We start from the raw sequence: 24,073 nt of genomic DNA, 5'->3' as shown, positions 1-24,073 counted from the left end.
GAATGCTTTCACTGCTGGGGCCCAGGTTCAATGCCTGGTTGGGAAACTAAGATCCCCTACAAACCACACGGCACAGCCAAAACAACAACAAACCGAAAGCCCCAAAATCATGTATGCGGTATGATTCCATTGGTAAAATAGTTTTAAAATAACAAAATTATAGAGATGGAGAACATACTAGTGGTAACCGGGAATCAGTGGTCTGAAGAGGGAGGTGAGTGGATGTGACTGTAAGGCTGACGTGAGAGGTCCTGATGATGAAACTGTTCTGTGTCTCGACTATGGTAGTAACGCGAATCTACAATATGATAAAACTGCACAGGAGTCAGTACACACACACACACAAGTACATGTAAAACTGGACGAAATCTGAACAAGGTGGAGGATTCTACAATTCAATGCTAATGTCTTAGTTGCAGTACTGTAGTTATAGTATATATTGCTGGGAACTACAGCTGGGCAAGGGCTTTCCAGGTGGTACAGTGGTGAAGAATCTGCCTGCTAATGCAGGAGACGCAAGACATATAGGTTTGATCCCTGGGTTAGGAAGATCCCCTGGCATGGGAAATGACAACACACCCCAGTATTCTTGCCTGGAAGATTCCATGGACAGAGGAGCCTGGCAAGCTACAGTCCATGGGGTCGCAAGAAGTTGGATATAACTGAGCGACTAAACACACACACACACACACACACACACACACACACACACACACAGTTGTGCAAGATGATACCTTTGTAGGAACTAGGTGAAGGGTTACAGGCGATTTCCCTCTATTGTTTTTTGTTATGGCATCTTAAAATGAAAAATTAAAAATAAAAAGCATTATTTTAAAATTTTAGTCAGCAAATGCACCTTAAGACAGACCTTTGCATTATTTACTTTCTTTTCCCAATACTGCAAACACACTAAAAATGTCAATATTCTTAAAAAAAAAAAAAAAGATGTCAAAACTATGTGTCTGAATAATTCTGCCTTTCCATAATTCTTTGAGAGAGCACCAATTCTTAGCTGTCTTGGCCACTGTAAGCTCCGGAGACAAACCACTCAAATTCAAACCGGGTCCCCCACCAATTCACTGCCTGATTTCTGACAAGCGCTATACTTCACCTCCCTACTGCACAGGGCATGTAACAGTGGTCCCTGCTGATGCGCTGATGTGAGGAATACAAAAGGGCGGCACGGCTCAGGTTCTTCGGACAGTTCCTGAACACCAAGGAGTCCTTGGGTCTCTGTCCTCAGTCTCCGAACAGCGACTCTTCAGCCCATACTAATAGTTCTTCCTCAACTGCAAAACTTCCCCAAATTCCAATCTCTGAAAATCAAAGGGAATTGTTAAAGCTGCCTTTTCTGTTTTATTCATGGTCTCTTTGAAACTGTGGGCCGTTGCCTTCATTTCTCTGGGCTTCAAGGATCTACTGTATGACTTTATCGTGGTTTCACGTGTGGGCGCAGGTCCTCAGGGAGGCGACCTGAGAGCAGCCCTGCCCTCCCCAGGCAGCAGCTGGGCCCCATGAAGCCCCCTCGAACAGCCCTGGTGATCGTGTCAGGGCTGCTCTGGAAACGTTTTTTTTTTTTTAACAAAAATGTATCTGATGTCACTGGGTGACCTGATATGGGTATCAGGCTCCAGTGACTTCCTGGTGCTCCTTCTGAGACTGCCAGGCTCAGGCATAAGGAGACATGTTTCCTACCAGCTGAAAATGAAATAGGGCCAGACCAGACCGATAAAATTCAGAAAAGAGTTTCAGCGTGGCAAAGCCAGACGAGCCCTGTCTCAGAAGTGTGAATGGTGAGCAGAGTCTCATTACTGCTTTATTTACTTAGGTGGAGGGGAAGTCTAATACAGAAAATGCTTGATGATTGCCCAAGGAAGGCATTTAGAAATCACTCTGAGCTGCACTGGAAAGCCTATTATGGTGGTAACCGGAGAGAAGAAGCAACCCGGGAGAAATATGTTAGATTTTAGCTCACAGTTCAGTTCAGTTCAGTTGCTCAGTCGTGTCTGACTCTTTGCAACCCCATAAATCGCAGCACGCCAGGCTTCCCTGTCCATCACAAACTCCCAGAGTTTACTCAAACTCATGTCCATCAAGTTGGTGATGTCATCCAGCCATCTCATCCTCTGACCTCCCCTTCTCCTCCTGCCCCCAATCCCTCCCAGCATCAGGGTCTTTTCCAATGAGTCAACTCTTCCCATGAGATGGCCAAAGTATTGGAGTTTCAGCTTTACCATCAGTCCTTCCAATGAACACCCAGGACTGATCTCCTTTAGGATGGACTGGTTGGACCTCCATGCAGTCCAAGGGACTCTCAAGAGTCTTCTCCAACACCACAGTTCAAAAGCATCAATTCTTCAGTGCTCAGGTTTCTTCACAGTCCAACTCTCACATCCATAGATGACCACTGGAAAAACCATAGCCTTGACTAGAGGGATCTTTGTTGGCAAAGTAATCTCTCTGCTTTTGAATATGCTGTCTAGGTTGGTCATAACTTTCCTTCCAAGGAGTAAGCATCTTTTAATTTCATGGCTGCAATCACCATCTGCAGTGATTTTGAAGCTCCAAAAAACAAAGTCTGACACTGTTTCTACTGTTTCCCCATCTATTTCCCATACTCTAAAACCCAACGTTTCTTTTCAAAAGATACAGAGAAGTCCCCTTACCTGTTTTCACAGAAATTCTACGATGGGAAGAAAAAGAGCCCTCCTCTAAACTTGCTGTTCCTCCCTGTACTACCTATATCCCAGTAAGGGCAGCTCCCCATCCATCCAAGAGTCTAAGCAGAAAGTCTGGGAGTCACCCTGCATCCTCTCCCTGACCTCATTTAACCATCAGCAAGCTCTATCCTTCTACCTCTAAGATGCTTCCTGAATGGTCTATGTTCTCCACCTCCTTTGTACTCACCAAGCCACCGACATTCCTGGAAGAGGACATCAGTCTCTCACATCCAACCCAGAGTCTTCACTGTCCAGTGACCTTGCTGATAGGGAAGGCTGACCTTGACCCTTGGCGCCAAGACCTGCATCAAACAGGTCTTCCCTGAGCTCTTACCCTCCCACAGCCTCCAATCCGGCTAGTCTGGTCTGATCTAGCTTCCTCTGCAGCTATACTCTCCCCCTGGCAGTATGCAAAACCTGCCAGGCTCTTTCCAGCTTCAGGTTTCTATAATCCTGCTCTGACTACCACACTTGTTGCCTCTTCTCTTTTTCCGGGGGTGGGGAGGAGTGTACTTTTTCTGTCCTGTTCACACTTTCCCAGTATCCAGTGCTGCACATGGGACACCACAGTGCCTTGGTAACCAGGCCATCAATGAAGAAGCCAGGCCTTTGGTAATCACCTGAATTCACCTCATGTAATAATACTGATTTGGGGCTTGCCTGGTGGCTAAGAGGTAAAGAATCCACTCTGTAATGCAGGAGACATGAGTTAGATCCCTGGATGGGGAAGATCCCTTGGAGGAGTTAGCTATAATTTAGCAACTAAACCACAGCTAACATCGATTACAGAAACCACCATCTTGCAAGCACCGAAAGGTTCGTTCAGATTTTTCCATTAGATGTTATGGAAAAATCCAAATGAATCTTTTGACCAACCCACTATTTGGGGAGTCATTTCTTTTTTTCTAAAAACAAAAACTTTCTAGACCAGGGCTTCACAACTTGGGCACTACTGACGTTCTGTGTTGGATAGCTCTGTGTTGCAAGGCACGCTCTGTGTATTACAGGGTGTTTAGTTGTCTCCCTGGCCTCGCCTATCAGATGCCTATCAGATGCCACTCGTGGCTGTGACAACCAAACGACTGCAGACACTGACAAACGTTCCTGGGAGAAAGGGGGCTCACCCCTGGCTAAGAACTGTTTGATCCTGAGAAAAGTTAAACACTAGTGGTTAAGACTTCAATTCTGCCTACAGAATGCCTAATTAACCCATGCTTTGATTGAATTGCAGGAGCAAGAATGCATTTTTTCCTAATATCTAAATTTTATTTTTTTAAAAACTTTTAATTTTGTATTGGGGTATATCCCTGATAGCTCAGTTGGTAAAGAATCCACTTGCAATGCAGGATTGGTTCCTGGGTCGGGAAGATCTGCTGGAGAAGGGATAGGCTACCCACTCCAGTATGCTTAGACTTCCCTTGTGGCTCAGCTGGTAAAGAATCCACCTGCAACATGAGAGACCTGGGTTTGATCCCTGGTTTGGGAAGATCCCCTGGAGAAGGGTAAGGCTACCCACTCTAGTGTTTTGGCCAGGAGAATTCCATAGACTGTATAGTCCGCGGGGTCACAAAGAGTAGGACACGACTGAGCTACTTTAACTTTTCACTATCATAGTCAATTAACAGTGTTGTGATAGTTTCAGGTGAACAGTGAAGGGATTCAGCTATACATAAACATGTACCCAAGGGATGCATTTTTGAGGGGGCTTGCCATGTGGCATAGGGGATCTTAGTTCCCTGACCAGGGATCAAACCCACACATCCCTGCAGCAGAAGCTCAGAGTCCTAACAACTGGTCTGTAAGTGAAGTTCAAGAATGCATTTTAATACAGTGTTGCCTAACCGGCATTTACATCTTTTCAGTTCGATGGGAATATGCATTTCAAGCCTCTTGTAACATTTATGAACAACCACGGAGGGGCTGGTGGGTCCATCCTGAGAGACTCAAGCTAGCTTTCTGCACCAGTGCGCTAGGCGACGGGCTGAAATGAAACAGGAAGAAAAGTGTGGCAGGGGTGGAGGGATGGAGCAGATAGTCCGAAAAGAACTGGGGGAAGGATGAGGCTTCTTACGTTTGATCCAACCTTCTGTCTGTGCCTGGTGTGTGAAAACAGGAGAGAGCGCCAAGAGGACACCTTAATGCTTTGGGTCCTTGCTGAGTGCCCTCCCGCAGGCAGCCTCAAGTTCTCTTTCTTTCCATGCTGTGGCAGAGCCCAGGAATGAAATGGGAAGGATGGAATCTCAACGCTACTCTCACCCTGTCGACCACCTGCCCCTTAGACTAACATAAGGCTATTGAGCTTAGAAGAATTCAAAATGACTTCCTACTTTTACCTGCCACACTGCAATAATATTTTCAATTATTGGTTAAACTGCAAATACTCCCACGAGTCATTTAAATAAATCTCACATGTATGAAATAGCCAATTGTGTTCTCAGAGCAATTCCCAGCTGTAAAAATAGACCCACACTGAATGTACTTTTTTCTGTAGCTAATTGAAAATACCGCACGTAGAATGCATGAGTGAAAGCCCCCAGGAGGAATTTCAATTTGTGTTCCCTGTTTTAAAATGTACAATCAAATGCTGTCTTAAAGTGTTCTGCACATTTGAGTCAATACTGCTTGCCTGAAGCCCCAACACTCCTAAATTTTCACACCAGGAATTGACGACCTGAGGTTTTTAATGCTCCAAGTGACTTTTTAAACAATGGCTTTAAGAGGGCTGTGTTTTCCAAGAATACAAACATTCCTGGACTTGATGGATTCAGACCTCTGCGGCCCAGAGAGGGCTTCCTAGGTGGTACTAGTGGCAAAGTACCCACCTGCCAATGCAGGAGACACAAGAGATGCTGGTTTGATCCCTGGGTCGGGAAGATCCCCTGCAAGAGGGCATGGCAACCCACTCCAGTATTTCTGCCTGCAGAATCCCATGGGCAGAGCCTGCCAGGCTACAGCCCATAGGGTCACAAACAGTCAGACATGAATGAAGTGATTAGCACACACGAGGCCCAGAGAAAATCCCCCAGGAGGCAGCAACGAGTATTTAAACAAAATCCCAAAGGAACACTTAAGAAGATGACCACACTATATTTATGCCATCTTCCCTGGTGGCTCAGTTGGTAAAGAAACCACCTACAGTGGGAGAGATCTAAGTTCAATCCCTGGTTCGGGGAGATCCCCTGGAGAAGGGGATAGCAACACACTCCAGTATTCTTGCCTAGAGAATCCCATGGACAGAGGATCCTGGTGGGCTTCAGTCCACGAGGTCACAAAGAGTCAGACACAGCTGAGCAACTAACACACCACTCTATATTTATATGTTGTCTGTTACCACACCCTGGCAAGAACCATCCAACCAGCAAACTTATGCAAAGCTTAGAAACCATCCGAAGTGATGGGAAGCATAATTCCAAATTTGGCTTCAATCACCCAGTACTGAGGTCCTTCCTTTAGTCTGACTCAGTTTCCCTCGCTGAGGTCCCTGCTGGTGCTTTCTGAAGGAATCTGGCGAGGGGAGAGGGCACAGAGGAGGGAGGTGTTCTAACCCGTGTCCACTTGGACATGGTGGCGGAATAAGGCTATTGAGCCCTAGGCCTGCCTGTGTGGGATAAATCTCACCCCTGCTCTGTGACTCCGCTCTCCCATCAAATCAGTGATACCTGCCCCCGACCCCATCCAGCAGAATCCACACACGAGACACCATCCTGAGAGGTGACCTGACAACTCTGGTCCCACAGAACTCTTCCTCATGGGACAAGCCTTTACACAAAGCTGAGGGAGAACAGGGATTTCTGGAATTAAAAATCAGCGACTTACAATACTGTGTTGGTTTTCAGTTTTTTAGGTGTACAGCACTGTAAATCAATTATACTCCAAGAAAATAACAAAAAGACAATCAGTACCAGATACACCAAAAAAAAAAAAAAATCAGTGACTTAATGAAAGTTCTCCTCACCCATCTCTAACCTCTGCTATAACATACTGCAGTGAAAGATCATTAGGGATGGAGGAGGAGGCTGGGCTTCTTTTTGTCATGAAGTCACAGTTTTTTTGGGGGCTCCAAACTCACTGTAGATGGTGACTGCAGCCATGATATTAAAAGACGCTTGCTCCTTGGAAGAAAAGCTAAGCTAGACAGTATATTAAAAAGCAGAGACATAACTTTGCCATATAGGTCCATATAGTCAAACCTACAGTTTTTCCAGCAGCCATGTATAGATGTGAGAGTTGGACCATAAAGAGGGCTGAGTGCCAAAGAATTCATGCTTTCAAACTGTGGTGCTGGACAAGACTCCTAAGAGTCCCTTGGACAGCAAGACGATCAAACTAATCAACCCTGAATATTCATTGGAAGGACTGATGCTGAAGCTGAAGCTCCATTACTTTGATCACCTGATACAAAGAACTACTCTTAAGACCCTGATGTTGGGAAAGATTGAAGGCAGGAGGAAAAGGGGACGACAGAGGATGAGATGGTTGGATGGCATCACTGACTCAACAGACATGAGTTTGAGCAAACTCAGGGAGATGGTGAAGGACAGGGAAGCCTGGTGTGCTGCAGTCCCTGGGGTCTCAGAGTCAGACGTGAGTGAGTGACTGAACAACAACACAGTTTGTAGGGGAGAATGTCTCTCCAGTTTCTCAGGACCGGTTATGTTCACCAACAGGGGAGCTAGTGAGTCACTGCGCACAGGAGAGGGGAGGGCTAATTTATGAAGCTCTTCCTGTGTGCACAGCCCTGTGAATGCATGGTCTTACTGAATCTCACATGAGCCTTTTGGGTTTGAGCTGAAGTAACAGGTATGCAGAGAGGCTGAGTCATCTGCCTCACATCACACAGCAAGAAAGAGGTCTCAGACGACATGGACATGCCCACCACCATGTGATGGACATTGCCAGAGGCTTCTCCCGGAGAGAAGGCAGAGGTGGTCCCAGAGAGAAGACAGAGGTAGTCTCGTCACTTGCCTCCCCCGTCCACTCCCTCTGGGTCCTCTTTCACTCCCCAAGTCAGAGCTCAGGATTGGCGCTGATCCCTTCCCCCAGCTTTGCCTCACCTTCTGCTCCTGGATGCTGAACAGTGTTCTGAGCACATCTGCCAAACCTCCGCCATGCTGCTGCAAGAGGCACCCCTTCTTCCAGCATGAAAGTCTCTGTTTTTTTTATGTTCTAAGTACCATCTGTGCTTGAGTACATGGTGTCTCCCAAACAGGACAGTTCCCTTGTCCAGCAGAGAATCCCAACACCTCCATCCCAGTGCCCCCATCCCGCAAGTTCTGGTCAACATGACTAAATAAACTTCATGACTGTATGTGAAATCACATATATTATGATCTAGAAATAGAACCTTTCCATTTGCACCTTCCGTGAAGCAATTTAATTCAGAGTTTTCCCCAGACATCCTCTCCATGCCTGTCATCGCTTTTTGAGTCTAACCGTTTCCTTCAGCACATTATCTACTTTCCTTCCGAGCTGCCTGTGATAGTGTACTTTTCAAATCCGTGTGTGACACTTCATGAAAATGTCTATCCTAAGCCATAAGAAGCCCCCCCACAGATCTTCAGAACAGTGGCCCTCACAGACAAAACTATATCTGTGATCCCCACAGCATATTACTGGCTGTGTTACATTTTAAAGTGACCCTTTGTGGCTTAGATAAAATTTGACCTGACAAAGTAGTTAACCTTCTGAGCAAACCCATTTCCTCTTCTTCAGAAGACAGGGCGATAGCTTGTGCTGTAGGTGGGAGCGACCATAAGACTGAAATACAGTCAACAAAATGGGAGTAGAAATGCTGCCTGCAGGCCTGGCCCATCCAGATCTGCCACACGCAACCTGCTGTCACCTTTCTGGTTCCACCAGTTTGATGCCGACCAGCATCATGCCCTTGGAATCCACCTGTTAAACGAAGTGGAACCACATGATGGAAAGAGGCTGCATCACTGAACCATCAGGCTGGAAAACAACACATCAATCTGGGGCTCTATGCAAGTGGAGGATAACGTTCCATCACGTCTGCACCATGGCACATGTTTGGGTTTACTTGTTACAGCAACTAGCGTGACCATAACTAACACAACACATTCAGCATTTGGTGACTGTGAAACCATGACCTCAGGAATAATGACCAAGCCTGTATTCAATTTCTCTGCTTTTTAAAAAAAAGCCTTTTCATCATGCAATCTCTCTAAGCACTCAAACTAAGTATTGATAAAGGTGATTTCAGGCTTACGTGCTTTCTGTCTGTGTTCTCATGAGTCTCACCCATCCGGTGCTTTTGGTAAGCTCTGACCAATAAACATATCAAGATCTTTGCAAAATGGAAGATTTTGTAAGGACCCCAATATAGAGCAAACCTCTCTTTGTCTGAGAGACAATTTCAGAAAAATTTTCACTTCACATTCACACAGTTTTTGAACTAGGACACTCTCTTTTTCACAGACAGAATTCCCCCATTTTAGTGCCTTTGGGGGCTTCCCAGATGATGCTGGTGGTAAAGAACCCGGATGTCAATGCAGGAGATGTAAGAGATGTGGGTTCGATCCCTGGATTGGGAAGATCCCCTGAAAGACAGCAATGCAACCCATTCCAATATTCTTGCCTGGAGAATCCCATGGACAGAGGAGCCTCGGGGGCCACAGTCCATAGAGTTGCAAAGAGTCAGATACAACTGAAGTGACTGACTTAGCATGCCTGCAATGCTTTTTAGTGACTCATTAAGGCATCTCCAAGGTACCAGTTTGGCATACCTGACCCAGAAAAGAGCAGGCCTTGCTGCAATTTGGGACACTTCAGTGTCTTGAAGTCTAGAGTATTTACTGAAAGTTACGTGCAAGTAACGTTTTACACTTTCCAAAGTCATACATTAAAACTGCCATATTTTTTACGAGATCTGATCTCTCTGCCATGGAGAAGTCATCTCCATGTATTTAGCCATAGATAGCCCAAGAGAGACTAAATGGCCAACTTTTATTACAGATACAAATAAGTAAATAGCAATTCGCCACAATTTAGGGCAAAATGGATTTTGTGGAGAGTAACCTGAAAGAAAAAGAAAGGGCCACATTACCCAAGAGGGCCGTGTGCACGTTTGTGCTTGTCAGGCACAAGCCAATGCTTCACATTGTGCACACTCTTACCTCTACACACACAGACACACGCAAACGAACACACATGAGTTGTAGCGACTGACATCTGGGAAACTCCTCTAAGGAAAGGGCTTTAGCATCAGCATGGCTGAGCCTCCCAGGCTCCTGGAAAGTGGGTATCACAGCGCTCAATTCAAGGGGGAGGAAACTGAGACTGGGACACAGTCCATTTCTTGCCCAGCTTCCTGACCCTCAGGGAGCCTCCAAGTTTCTCATTCACAGCACATCCTAGGGCTGGTCAAGTGACCTAATTCGTAATACTTCCTATTTCCCTGTCTATAAAACAGGAACAGTTGAATCTCTCTCTGCAATGAAGCTGCATTCTTTATCATCTCCATTCTTTAGCTTTGGAAATGATGCTCAGGACTGATGGCGGGAAGGTGGGGTGGAGGACGCGAGAGTATTTTGCAGGCATAAAACTACTAAGCGTAGAACAGGACACTTAAATCTAGGTTCATTCGACTTCCCAAGTCACCCTCCATCCAGTCATGGTCTGTGGGTTGGACCACAACTGTTTAGCCTTAGTTGTTCCCTGCAAACACTGTTTCAGAATAAAAAATCTCTACTGAGACACCCAGACCTGGAGTGAACATCCCGTGGGCAGGAATCTCAGAGGGGTGCTTCACACACTTGAATTTCAATGTTCTCACCTGTGAAATACAACTAATTTCCACCTTGCTTAATTTCCATCTGTTTAGATTCAATAAGATCAGGTATAAAAGGTGTCTCACAGCACTTGACACCCTGATGACCCAGTGATCTTTTTCTTCATTCCTCGTCTCAAGCATCTTCTAGGCTCCTCTGTGTCAGGTACTGTGGAAGGAGACCAGAGGAATAAAAGAGACTACAAAATCCTGAAGATTTCCTAGTGGGGTGGAGAAGACACACAAATAACTAGAACACATGATAGAGGGTATGAGAAAAGCACATTTTTGCCAATGTATATATATAAAATATACTTATCCTTCTTAAAGAAATTTTAGACTAATAAGTGATATACGTGCATGAAACAACTCTGTTTTCAGTAACTGCTGAATCAATCCACATCAGTATGACTAGCATTGGTCATGATTAATGACCTAGCTGCTCAAGAAGAGGTTCACTATGAACAGTTCAGCATCTCTGGCCAATCTTCTAAGTTGCTATTTTAATTAATGTGTCTTTAGGAAACGAACACAGGTTTGCCAAGACACGATATGAGTCTATCACTAAAGTAACTTCAAAGAGAAAATTCACAATTTTAGAAAGAAAACTCTATAATTAAGTCATCACCCAGAATCTCCTTGGCATTTCCCAGCTCACTGTCCGAGCAACAACTCAGGTTCAGGCATACACTGGGTGCTATAAAAAGTCCCACATGGATATTTGCCAGTAAAATTCTTAAATCATACTAATGGCAGTAGAAAATACATTCCCTATACAGGAATGTTGGCAATGGTTAGTCCAACATTCACAGAACTCTTTTGTATATTGAAGGAATCAAATCATAATTAGATGACCATGGGTTTTAAATATGTTCACCATGTGCTTAAAATAGCTATTTCTGGATATATGGGCATCACTGGATACAATAGAATGACTTTTTCCCAGTCGGACAAACAAGAACAAAAGGGGAAGACTTTTGATTCTGCATCTGCAGAAACCTAAATATTAAAGATTACTTTTACCTAAGATTACTTTTCCTATTGTATAATTTATTCATTCTTTATAACTACAATAAGAAAAAAAAAAAAAAACAAAACAGCACTCAGTCTGACAAGGCTAGCCTGCAATGCACCCCTAGAAAGACCTAATGGTAACACTTCTGCTTACATTTTCTCAAAGGTGGACTAAAAAGGAGTTTATTTCATGCACCAGCTATCCTTTGGTCTGTGGCCAATACTAGAGGAGCTGGAAGCTTGTGGAAAAGACAGATGACCAGCTGATCACTGGGAATACTGCTCACGAGAGTTTTACAGAAAAGGGGTCTGGAAACTAAGCATGCAAACACAGGCAGCAAGTCACTCATTCATGAGGTCAAAGGCACAGTGAAAACGCAGGTCCCAGAGGAGTGAAACGTTCACATGGACTACTGTGACAAATAGAACCCCACCTCCATCTCGTCTCCTGCAAGTCAACTCCACTCAGAACTCTGTGCTCAGCACCTAAAGCATACTCTCCACTGCATCCTCACAACACTTACGATGTGATTACCTTCATGCCCAGGCTTTCCTCATAGCTCAGTTGGTAAATCATCTGCCTGCAATGCAGGAGACTCCGGTTTGATTCCTGGGTGGGGAAGATCCCCTGGAGAAGGAAATGGCAATCCACTCCAGTATTCTTGCCTGGAGAATCCCGTGGGCACAGTCCACGGGATCGCAAGAGTTGGACACAACTTAGTGACTAAACACACAAAACACCTTCATGCCCAGTTCACAGATGAAGAAACTGAGGCTTGGAGAAGTCTAGCAAATTGGCTACAGCCTCCTGACCTCCAGCTAGTATTCCATACAATCTAGATACAGATGAAAGCCCATTCATCTCTACATCCTCCATACTCTTAATTACTACACTATACAAAGGAGGAGGAGGAGGATGGGGAGAACGTAAACCACAAGATATGACAAACTCTGAAATAAAGTTAAATATAGAGAAAACCATAAAAACAAGTTAAATCTCAATGTTTTAACCTAAGTCTCTACACAGCTGCGGAGTAGACATCCTTTAAAAATAATGTCACCTTTGTTCTTTAGTTCAGTTTTATCCAGCTTAAACATATGTTATTCCCTTGGACTCTGGGTATATGCACTCTACATTTTCAATCCAAAGGTCAGTATTAATTTTAGAGTGTGAGTCCCAGGGGAAAAAAACAAGTATCTAAGAAACAACTGGGCCCAGGGGCCCAAAGGCGTGAAAACATTACTTCAAAGGTAACACAAAAGTATTAGCCTCTTTCCGTTTCTGTTTTGGTTGTCTTATTGAAGGACATCATACAGCAAGGAAAGAAGATAGTCCCTTGAAAGGAGGCCCGCGGTTTGACATAGGTTTCTTTTTGAGAGGTTATAAATATTGATGAGTCATAAATCTTCGGTGGTTCGTAGTGTAGAGCTCACACGTTTACAGACCTGGGTTCAGGCTCTGGCATTGACACATACAGGCTGTATGAGTAACCACGGATATCTGGGCTGCTCTACACGGTTCTGCACAACTGTGTGAATGGGAATGATGTTAGTATCAGTCCTACAGGGAGCCATGAGGCTGGAGGAGACGACGCTGAGCCTCTGTCAACTGCATGCAAATATTAACCAGCACACCTCTCTCAATACTCCTCCTTCCTCTGACCGCAGGCTTTGGACACGTGACTCAGAACCTGGCCAATCACAGTCACTTATTCCCCTGCCCACAGCCATTGGTCCAGGGAAAGGCACATGACCCAACCTGAGCCAATCAGAGTGCCTCCCTGGGATTTTTTTTTTCTGACCTGGACAGCCCGGAAGCTCATCTTTCCTCTTTGATCCTCAGACTGTAGGCAGATCAGCTTGAAGGTGCCTGCAGTCATATTCAGAGACAAGACACGGTGGGAGAGAAAAGAGGCTCGAGGACGTCCAGTTCCGGTCACCTCCAGGGTCAGAGCACCCTTGCCCTGGCTCGGGGTCAGCAATGTAAGCTAGTAGCTCCCCCCAGGCTCTCCGTGTTTTTGAGTCAGTTATTTTGATTACACTTGATTATACTTCTGCACTTGTAACCAAAAGATCAGACAGTAATTAAAGTGCATATAATCTAATCAGTGACCAAATCCTCAATAAAAATAATTTTCTCCTAAGTGGATTCATTGGTTAAAAAGACAAAAAAAAAAAATTTTTTTTTAAGTAGAAAAGGCAAACACAGCCATTATCTGTACTCAATTTTTTCAAAAGAAAGAATCTATTTTCATTTTCAGTCACCTTGTTCATTTTCCAGTGGGGTTCGTATTCGGCGTTAAACTTTCTCACCTGCCCACATTCACTTTCAAGGTTTGGCCCATAAAAACTGGGGCCAAAAACAAACAGTTATTTTTTTTCTATAGCTGTATTAGTTGACACGAAATGCAGAGGGTATGCGGGGGGTGGGACACAGGGCAGGGACAAAGGACTGATGCTATTTTTATCTTGCTCATAGAAATTCCCCAGGTTACTGGACTTCTCACTGCTGTAAGGTGGGGGAGGGCATTACAAAAACAAAACAAAGTATATTCACCAAGGTTTGCAATCACTGTAAGAAATCCTTTCTGCTTTTTCATAGGATTTATTTCTGTTTTACATTAAAATGTCTCCATATTATCATTCTCCCAAGAATGAACTGATAAAAATAAAAGGCACAGTGGGCTCCAATTTTCCAATTATCTTCTGAGGCAAAGGGCAAAGTCTGAGGTCAGACTGAGGCAGGAGCATGGGGTGTTCCTGGTCTCTTCTTGAATCAGGGCATCCACCCCAACCTTTGAAGGAATTCAGGGAGGAAATGGGGATGAAATGTTTGTCAAAATGCATGAATGGAATTACAAATAGAAGACTGCTGAGGCTCAGTGGCCATCCCCATGCACAAAAAAAAGAGGCACAGAAGGAACGCCAACTTCTCTGGACTGGGCTGACATCCAGACCTGGAAATCTAACAGCAGAATAAAGGGAGAATCATTTACTGTGTAAATTGACTTGGCCTGTTAGGTGAAAGGTAGCATTTCTCAAAAGAGAAATAAAATTGTCCTAGTCTTTCAGTGTTCTTAGACAAATTGTGAACTTAGACATAAGAAATAACCTAAAGATGTAGTTTATTGCATTTGACTCCATTCCATACCTAAGGGTATTTTTTTAAACCCAATATTGATTTTTAGATTAGACATGCAATCTACTCATGAGGAAAGATGGTTCTGTAAAGAGAAGGCGGACACATTTACGAATGGAGACAGAGGTTTACAAAGAGGATCCCAATATATGGGACTCAATGTATCACACATTTTTATAAATGCCTCCAAGTAGGAATACAAACCAAATATATCTTCCCGTTGGGCCTCAATGCTATTCCTGAGCCCTAAAGAGCCAAAATGAATGATGTATTTGGTTGCAAAGAAAAAATGAAAGAGAAGAATTAATTTCATGAAGATAAACATAAAACTGCATTTAAGAAAAAATTTCATCTAGGCCTGATATTTATGAGACAGCTGGATCAAAAGGGAAAATAAGCCAAGAAGTTAAACTGTTTTTCTTTTTTTTAAATAAGACATGTTTGAGATCACTATTTCAACATACCTATTGTATAGTTAAGGAAATTAAGATTCAAATGGTCAACTATATAAGTCCTTTATGGCACAGTGCAGACCCTCTCCCAACCCAGGCCTCCTTCCACTAAACTTAGCTTAATTAGCCCAAGAACTGCCCTGGCAAATACTGGGAGGGGAGAGGGGGGGAATCGTAACAACAACAAAAAATGGGTCAGAAAGAAGACATGCTATCACCATCATTGAAAAGGTTAGTGGAAATAAGCTAGTAGGTATTGTACCTTGTGGGCTTCCCTGGTGGCTCAGTGGTAGAAAATCCACTTGCTAATGCAGAAGACATGGGTTCAATCCCTGGTCTGAGAAGATCCCCTGGAGAAGCAAATGGCAACTCACTCTAATATTCTTCCCTGGAGAAACCCATGGATAGAGGAGCCTGGTGGGCTATGGTCCATGGGATCGCAGAGTCAGACACAGTTCACAAACTGAATAACAACAATTCTACCTTCTACAAATTGTGAAATGCGAAGTATAGCCAGTGGACTTCAAGGAAGACGGAACGAAGCCAAAAAGGGTTCAAATGGGGATAACTGAAGTGAACATAGCCACAGAAGCCCTTCTGTGTTAGACTTCTACTTTTTTCTCAGTAATGTTCTGTCTTAGAAGACATGGTTGATCAAATATTTTTATGTTAGGATATAGATTGATTAAGTGCAGAAGTACCAGCACCAGGGGTAGAGGTCTAGAGGCAAAGCTCCCCTTTAAGCCCAGAAGACAAGCACTATTTCATAAAATGTACAGCAAACGTGTGAAAGATATGAAAATGGTTTAGTTCAACATCCATTAAATGCCTTTGGGTCATACACCGTTGCTGGTGTAAGTGTAACCAGAACTCAGGCACAACTTCACACCACTTGGGAATCGGGTGGATAGAGCATTTTGCTATGACACAGTAACTACCATCAGAAAGGCATCCATTGGGCAGTGTACATGTGTGTGTAAACATACCACATGTGCATCAGGGAGGACTGGCAGATACTACCGGTCTTCAGGAAAGACTTTTTGGAACAGGTGACACTAGACATGAGTCCTGAAAAAGTGGAAGTTGGCCAGACAACAAATGCAGAAGATGGAGAAAGAGAATTCCAGGCAGAGGTCCAGTAGGAGCCAAGGTAAGGAGGCAAGGGCAGCATCATGGTATGAGAAGTCTGCAGGGAGTTCAGTTTTGCAAGAAAATAAAGTTGTGGTATTAGAGAAGACTCTTGAGAGTCCCTTGGAGAGCAAGGAGATCAAACTAGTCAATCCTAAAGGACATCAACTCTGAATATTCATTGCAAGGACTGATACTGAAGCTGAAGCTCCAATACTTTGGCCACCTGATGCCAAGAGTCGACTCTCTGGAAAAGACCTGGATGCTGGGAAGGATTGAGGGCAGGAGGAGAAGCGGGTGAGAGGATGAGATGGTTGGATGGCATCACCGACTCAATGGACACAAATTTGAGCAAGCTCTGGGAGATGGTGAAGGTCAGGGAAGCCTGGTGTGCTGTAGTCCATGGGGTCACAAAGAGTTGGACACAACTTAGCGACTGAACAACAACAAAGCAGGGAGGTGGGAAGGGACTGAAAAGCTTGGCCTTTGTCAGGTCATTACAAATGGCCAGCGGCCTGGGGAGGTGCTGGAGAGAAGGGCACTATGGAAATTTCCCTGGTTGGGTGCTGAGGACTTCTGGGATAGGACTGCCCAAAGGGAGCTAAGCTATCTTGGGAACACAGTGCCTGACTCTGGGCACCATGTGAAATGAGCTCCGCCATGTTCCAAGGGCTGAGGTCTTCTGGCTTTGGGACACAGAATTCAGCCTGCCCTGTCTCCTCCTGTGGTAATGGGGCAGGAGGAGGGTGGTGAGGTCTGTGGAAATGGTTTATAAACAGCAGAGACTGCATCTCAGTACAGGTGAGACAACACCAGAATTATGTATCAGCAACTCTCCTTGAAGAGGCTCAAAAGTATTTTGAAAAACTCTGGTACAGCACCTTTAAACATGAACAGAAAGATCACATCTTCAATCTGAGATACCTACCTTGTGACACAGCACAGCTACTCCTTCAGAATAGGGTTTTGTCCCCAAGAGGGAGGCACTCAGCAGCAACGTGGACGATGGTTTGAAAGGGGTACAACACTAGTGTGAAAGACCAGGCAGGAGACGGTGCAGTCAGTCACTCAGGACTGCCCGTGGTCATCCCCCAGCCTGTGGCTGCCAGCTCAGAAGACCATAGGCACTGGGAAGCTGCTGTAAGGAGGGACCAGGGGGTCCAGGGGGAGTAGAAAGCAAGCAGTCTCCAGCCTACCGGGGCCCTGGGAGCTCCATGCCAGGCACGTGCTGCTACATGGCAATGCAGGCCTCCTGTTCCAGGGCCCCTGGTTTTTAAGAGTAGCTGTAAATCCAAGTGATAACCTTTCTAAAGATTAACTCAATTTCTGTAGACTTGCGTTCAGGCCAATGACATGTCTGCCAGCTAGAAATGGCACACTGGCCATCACTGTGCCACTTCTGGACTGCAAAGCAGAATAGGACCACAGTGACTGCAGCAGAAGTTTAACGGATTTCACAGCGCCAGCCCTAGGACCAGGACTTGGTGACTGTCTGGATGTAGGGGGTCTCGTGGTTGCTGGAGGAGTCTGCTGACCCTGGGAGGTCCCTGCTTTAGCACCCTGGTGAATGGTGGCGCCATCACGTAAAACGGGACAGGTTTTCGCTAAGGATGAAACAGGTGTGGGGTGGATGATTAAAAACTAAAATTGCTTTTGGACTTATTGTGGGTTTTCTACCTCAAGAGCATGGATCAGCCCACTAGACTGTAGGGAGCTAGCTGGAGATACAATCTGGGACTTTGAACTGGTGAAAGTGGAAGCCATAGGAAAATGGTAACTCTAACACTCCTCATAGAGCTCAATATGGATGAGAACTGAGCCCCAGGAAACCCCAGGAGGTAGTGGAGTTGCCAGGGAGGCAGAAGGCAAACCAGGAGGAGATGGCAACTAGGGAAGAAGAAAAGTATCCATGAGAAAAAGAAGAAAGATCCATACCCAGTCCTGTAGAAAGGTCTACAGGACATCCTCAGATCCTTCAGGAATTGTGGTGTCTAGACAGGGAAAAAATGGAAACAGTGACAGACTTTATTTGGTTGGGCTCCAAAAATCACTGCAGATGGTGACTGCAGCCATGAAATTAAAAGACATTTGCTCCTTGGAAGAAAAGCTACGACAAACCTAGACAGCATATTGAAAAGCAGAGACATCACTTTGCCGACAAGGGTCCATATAGTCTAAGCTATGATTTTTCCAGTAGTCATGTATGGTTGGACCATAAAGTAGACTGAGTGCCAAAGAATTGATGAGTTTGAGCTGTGGTGATGCAGAAGACTCTTAAGAGTCCCTTGCACATCAAGGAGATCAAACCAATCAATCCTAAAGGAAATCAACCCTGAATATTCATTGAAAGGACTGATGCTGAAGCTTAAGTTCCAATACTTTGGCCACCTGATGCAGAAGAGCTCACTCAGTGGAAAAGACCCTGATGCTGGGAAGATTGAGGGCAGGAGGAGAAGGGGGTGACAGAGGATGAGATGGTTGGATGGCATCCTCAACTCAATGGACATGAGTTTGAGCAAACTCTGGGAGATGGTGAAGGACAGGGAAGCCTGGCTTGCCACAGTCCATGGGGTCACAAAGAGCTGGACACAACTGAGCGACTGAACAACAACTCCTACTGTGGGGAGACTGGCCAGGTTGCAGAGAGTTGAGAAGAAAGGGGAGCCTGAGGAAGGGTTAACTCACTTCAGAAGACTTGGATACACAGGTGATCACTATAGCTGAGTTGGGGATGCAAGGACAAGGAGGTTATGGTGTTTTAAAAATACTGATAACATGTACACCCGTGGCTGATTCATGTCAATGTATGGCAAAAACCACCACTATATTGCAAAAAGCATCAAAAGTAATTACCCCCCAATTAAAATAAATAGATTAATTTTTTAAAAATAAGAGTTCATGGGGAAACACGAGGCACTGTCATATGTGTGTCTGTCTCTCTGATCTTCTCTAAGTCCCAGCCCATCCTCTGATTTTTCTTCTATTATTCTACCTTATTGCAACTCTATCAGAGCATAGTTATGTTTGCTTTGTGTCTGCCTGCTTCCACAAGAAAGACTGTTCCAGGAGAGCAGGGACCTGCTGTTTGCCATACATCAGGGCCTAACAAAGTGCCTGGACACAACAGCTGCTTAAGATTTCCTGGATGTGGGTAACTGTGGAAAAGTCTGCAGGAAGGAAATGGGGTAGGACATGGAGAGACATCAATCCAGTGACTCCTGTTTTCCTGACAGAATGGGTCATTCAGTTCAGTTCAGTCGCTCAGTCATGTCCAACTCTTTGCAACCCCATGAATCACAGCACACCAGGCCTCCCTGTCCATCACCAACTCCTGGAGTTCACTCAAACTCATGTCCATCAAGTCAGTGATGCCATCCAGCCATCTCATCCTCTGTCGTCCCCTTCTTCTCCTGCCCCCCAATCCCTCCCAGCATCAGGGTCTTTTCCAATGAGTCAGTTCTTTGCATGAGGAGTTTCAGTTTCAGCATCAGTCCTTCAGCATCAGTCCTTCCAGCGAACACCCAGGACCGATCTTTAGGATGGACTGGTTGGATCTCCTTGCAGTCCAAGGGACTCTCAAGAGTCTTCTCCAACACCACAGTTCAAAAGCATCAATTCTTCCGTGCTCAGCTTTCTTCACAGTCCAACTCTCACATCCATACATGACCACTGGAAAAACCATAGCCTGGACTAGATGGACCTTTGTTGGAAAAGTAATATCTCTGCTTTTTAATATGCTATCTAGGTTGGTGGTTTGAACATTCTTTGGCATTGCCCTTCTTTGGAACTGGAATGAAAAGTGATCTTTTCCAGTCCTGTGGCCGCTGCTGAGTTTTCCAAATTTGCAGGCATACTGAGTGCAGCACTTTCACAGCATCATCTTTCAGGATTTGAATGGGTCATTAGTCACCTGCCAAAGGGGAAGGAGGGTAGGGAAGAGATCTCCTATGGTCAAGAAGAGTTGTGGTGGGAGGACCAGTCTGCAACCTGGAAGGCAGGAGCCTGCGGTGCAGAGACACTGAGATGCTGATTTCAGAAGCTGAGCAACTCTGGGTGAGGGCAAGACCCAGATGTACAGAACCCAGTAGCGAGAGTGGGTGGGAGTTGAGATGGTCAAAGAAGCAGGCATGGGAGCATCTCCCACATGAACTGTGGGACTAGGGGAGGAGAGAAAGCCCACGGGTCAAAGCTGTCCATGCTGTGGGAGAGGGACTGGTTGGCAGAGGATGGCCACAGAGACGGGTAGCTGAGACCTGACTAGGTCCCCACCTCATTTCCAACTCTGCCACCTCAAACAATCTCTGACTAGTATCTAGTTACTGACGTGTGGAACTGAAAATTACTGTCCTTTAGAAACTGACTCATTTCTATCCTTTTAAAATTACACTAATAAGTGAAGTTCACGGGGGATGAAATTTTCTGCATAGATTCATTTTTTAAAGAATAAAAAAAAATGACACCTTGCTGACCTTCAGTAATTGCCCTACACTGTGCAATATTTTTGAACCTCATTTCAAGAAAGAATCAAACCTCAGAGTTGAAAGAAACCTTACATGATTTCAGCTAACACCTTCATTTGCATGCCTGAAGAAAATTTTCACTGAAATATTGCAAACAGCACATAATTACTAATTTAGATATGCAGACAGCATTGAAGGTATCTTCAATTTCTGAAGTGTGCTTTAGATATACAAATTAGCAACGCTTACATTTTTCCCAGTTATCAGTGTTCAACTTTCGATATAAAATCTCCAAAGTATAAAATTATCACGTAGATTGCTCCTGAACAGTTCAGAGAAGTAACCTGCTTCCTGGCTTGAAAGAGGAAGTCAAATCTTCAAACACCTTTTTATGTTGATGCTAAATATAAGAATATAAATATAAAAACGCTCCCTGAGAAGTAGTCAAAGCAAGCCACAGCAGCATTCGAGATTTCTCAAGAGAGACATAGGCGAAGATTATTTTTCGTTCATTAAAACAGTAAAACCTTTGAGAGCATCTTCCATGACACCTGAAGGTGGAGTGCTGTCTTATGTAAGCCTTCCCTCCGCACTCAGTTTGTAGGCAAATTAAACACCCAGTTCCCCCAGAATTTCTGAGTCCTTTGACCTTACCTGTAGGCACTAATTAGTATTGCAAGTCCCATTGCGACAGGCGATTAAAAAACAAAAAAAAAAAAAAAAAAAAAAAAAAGGAAAGATCTGCTTCACAGGGTTAAATCGGAGGCAGGAAACCAATTTAAAGGTTCTCCCCCAAACCACCGGTTACCCCCACCCTGCTCAGGCAATGGTAACAAGTAGGAGTCCGTAGGGGTCCTCCCTAACAGGAGGTGCACCAGTAAAGTACGGGGTAGGGGACGCCCGGGAGTACCTGGGTACCCCAAGTTCAGGGTCAGGGGCGCCCGCTAGGACGGACCGGCAGCAGCCACGGCGGCTCCAGAACTCCCGGTCGCGGGCACACCTGGACGCCACCGCACGCGCGGCCCCTCGGCTCCCAGCCCTGGTCCCACCCCGGCTCCCCGCGGGGCCGGGCCCGCACGCCACCGTGGCCGAGGCAACCCGGTCGGGAGAGACTAAGAAAGTTCCTCCGCCCGACGCCGGCGCCCTCGGTCCCCGCTCGCCCCGCAGCCTCCTGGCCGGGCGCAAGGTCGCGGCGCGGAGCCTGCGGCGCGCGGAGCCCCGGGACCGTCCCCGGCGCGGCGGGCAGCCCCGGCCGCTCCCCTCCCACCCCTCGGGCGCCGGGGATCGGCCGCGGGCGCGCAGCCCTGTACTCACCGCCCCTCGCTCGGGATCCCCAGGTGGCGGCCGCGGGGCGCGGCGCGGCGCGGCCCGAGCCGGAGCCGGGTATTGGCGGGGCGGGGTAAGTCTGAGGAGGAAGAGCGGCGAGGAGAGAGGCAGCGGCGCCCACACCAGCCGCGCAGCCCGGCAGCCCTACAGCGCGAGCCGCCGGCCACAGCGGCGGGGGCTTTATCGGCGGCCCGCGCGGCCCCCGCCCCTTCCTGCCGCCCCCGCCCCCGGCCCGCCCCGCCCCGCCTTCCCGCCGCCTTCTTTGTGTGCCGGCGGCTGCCGCGTCCCCGCGCCCGCACTCCCGGGCGCCCCCGCTCCCGCCGCCGCCCCGCCGAGGCCCCCCGCTCCCCGCGGGTCCCCGTCCCCGGGCTGCGCCCGAACAGCGCCGGGAGACACGCCGACCCCGAGGTGCGGCGCCAGCCCGGGCCGTGCTGCACGTGGGTCGCCGGGCTCGGCAGGGGGTGTGGGAGGTGGGGAGGGACCCGAGGACTCGCGGTGCGTCCCTGGGACGCCGGGCGAGTCGTCTGGGCTTGCTCCCCCACCCCTCCATTCCCCAGCCCGCCTCGGGAGAGACGGGGTGGGAAGCCTCGGGAGAGTGCCTACCGTTCCGGGTGATGGGGTGAACGGTGCCAGGTCGCTGCTGGGGACGGACAGATCGCCGGGTGCCCCAGAGCCGACTTCTCCCGGCCTCGGGGACAGAGAAGCGGCCGCTGGTCGCCCTAGGCAATAGGCAGACGAGGGAATCCAGAAAACTGAATTCCTGCTTGTGGTGACAGCGTAAGGTACCCGCAGAGCCCAGGGCATCCGGCCCTTCCCAACCGGTTACTGCCGCCGATGGGACCTTGTGCGCCGGAGAGAGGCACAGACCCCAGAGGCTGGCGACGAATCACTGTCCCACTTCCATCTGTGTTACCCAGATCTCCCGTATTCAGCCCTCCTTTGCGTCAACTTAGGTTCGTGGGTACCCAACTTTAATGACATATAATTTATGTCGCCCTTAGACAGTGTGGAATCCTCATCACCAGGCCCACGGCCCCGACTGTGAGAAAAAAAAAAAAAAAGTAAATTTGAAACACGTCCTTGAACTAAGCTTGCACGTACTGATGAGAGCATCTTGGACTCTTAGAAGGGTTTTCACAGCCTCTCATATAGGGAAATTATCTATGGGCGGTTTGGCCCTAAAACAAAAAGGAAACAGTCCACCAAGAGAAAATGCCTTTCACTGCTTTACTCTCATGTCTAGTATTTATATTCAGTTATATGCAGGATACAGATCCTTTTTCCTTGTTGTTCCCTCTGTCTGAAATGCTTTTTTTTTTTTTTTCTCTCTCTCTCTCTACGGTCTTCCTAATGACTACTTCCTTTTACCTAGGGTCACAACTCAAATGTCACCATCTCTAGAAAACCTTTCCTGGTCACTTGAGCTAAAGCCACTTCCTCCTTTCTCCAACCCATTACATTCTTCATAACTCTCATCATGATTTTTTTCTTACCTGTTTCTTGGCTAGTTTTTCGCCCATCTTTCCTCATTAGAATATATACTCCCAGAAAGCAGGGAAGAGAAACCAGTTGAATGTGGTTTCTAACTCACCTAGTTCTTAGTGCCTGAAGCCAGTACTCCATCAAAGTAGTTGCTCAATAAATCTTTGTTGACTAATGGGTGAACAAGTGCCAAGTGACTATTAGCAAGGTTAGGTCTTGCTTCAGGGTCAGGGTTATCGCTTGGTCTCATCTGGCAGGGTGAGCTGGAGCTGGGAACAATGAGATGGAGGTGGAAGAGGATAGAGGAGAAAGCCCAGAGGTGGAGAAACTGGGGTTCATGTGTTTGAGAAACTGGGATTAATGTCTTCCAGATAGGAGTCATCCAGGGGACTAGAGGAGAAACAAATGAGAACCAAGATGTAGGTGAAGCCAGCTTATGAAAGCCTGCTTGATCCCCCCCATCCATTTCTATCTCTATCACTTCATTTATTTTTGGTTGCGCTGGGTCTTTGTTGCTGTGCGTGGGCTTTCTCCACTTGTGGCGAGTGGGGGCCACTTTCTAG

At 46.5% G+C, this 24,073-nt stretch overlaps 1 protein-coding gene across 2 annotated transcripts in view; it reads right to left on the bottom strand.

Annotated features, from left to right (window-relative positions):
• Positions 1-22,785, bottom strand: part of SERPINE2 (serpin family E member 2) — a 68,818-nt gene extending 46,033 nt beyond the window's left edge. Inside the window, exon 1 of one of the 2 annotated variants that reach the window (XM_018058899.1) lies at positions 22,632-22,785. The gene's annotated coding sequence lies outside the window, so the exon portion shown is untranslated. Of the gene's footprint in view, positions 1-22,016; positions 22,203-22,631 lie in introns of those variants that run through there. The other variant, XM_018058900.1, reaches the window with a different exon arrangement.

The sequence above is a fragment of the Capra hircus genome, chromosome 2 (assembly GCF_001704415.2).
Source record: "Capra hircus breed San Clemente chromosome 2, ASM170441v1, whole genome shotgun sequence".
Lineage (NCBI taxonomy): Eukaryota > Metazoa > Chordata > Mammalia > Artiodactyla > Bovidae > Capra > Capra hircus.
The sequence above is the reverse complement of the archived record's forward strand: the minus strand, read 5'-3'. Positions and strand labels throughout refer to the sequence as shown.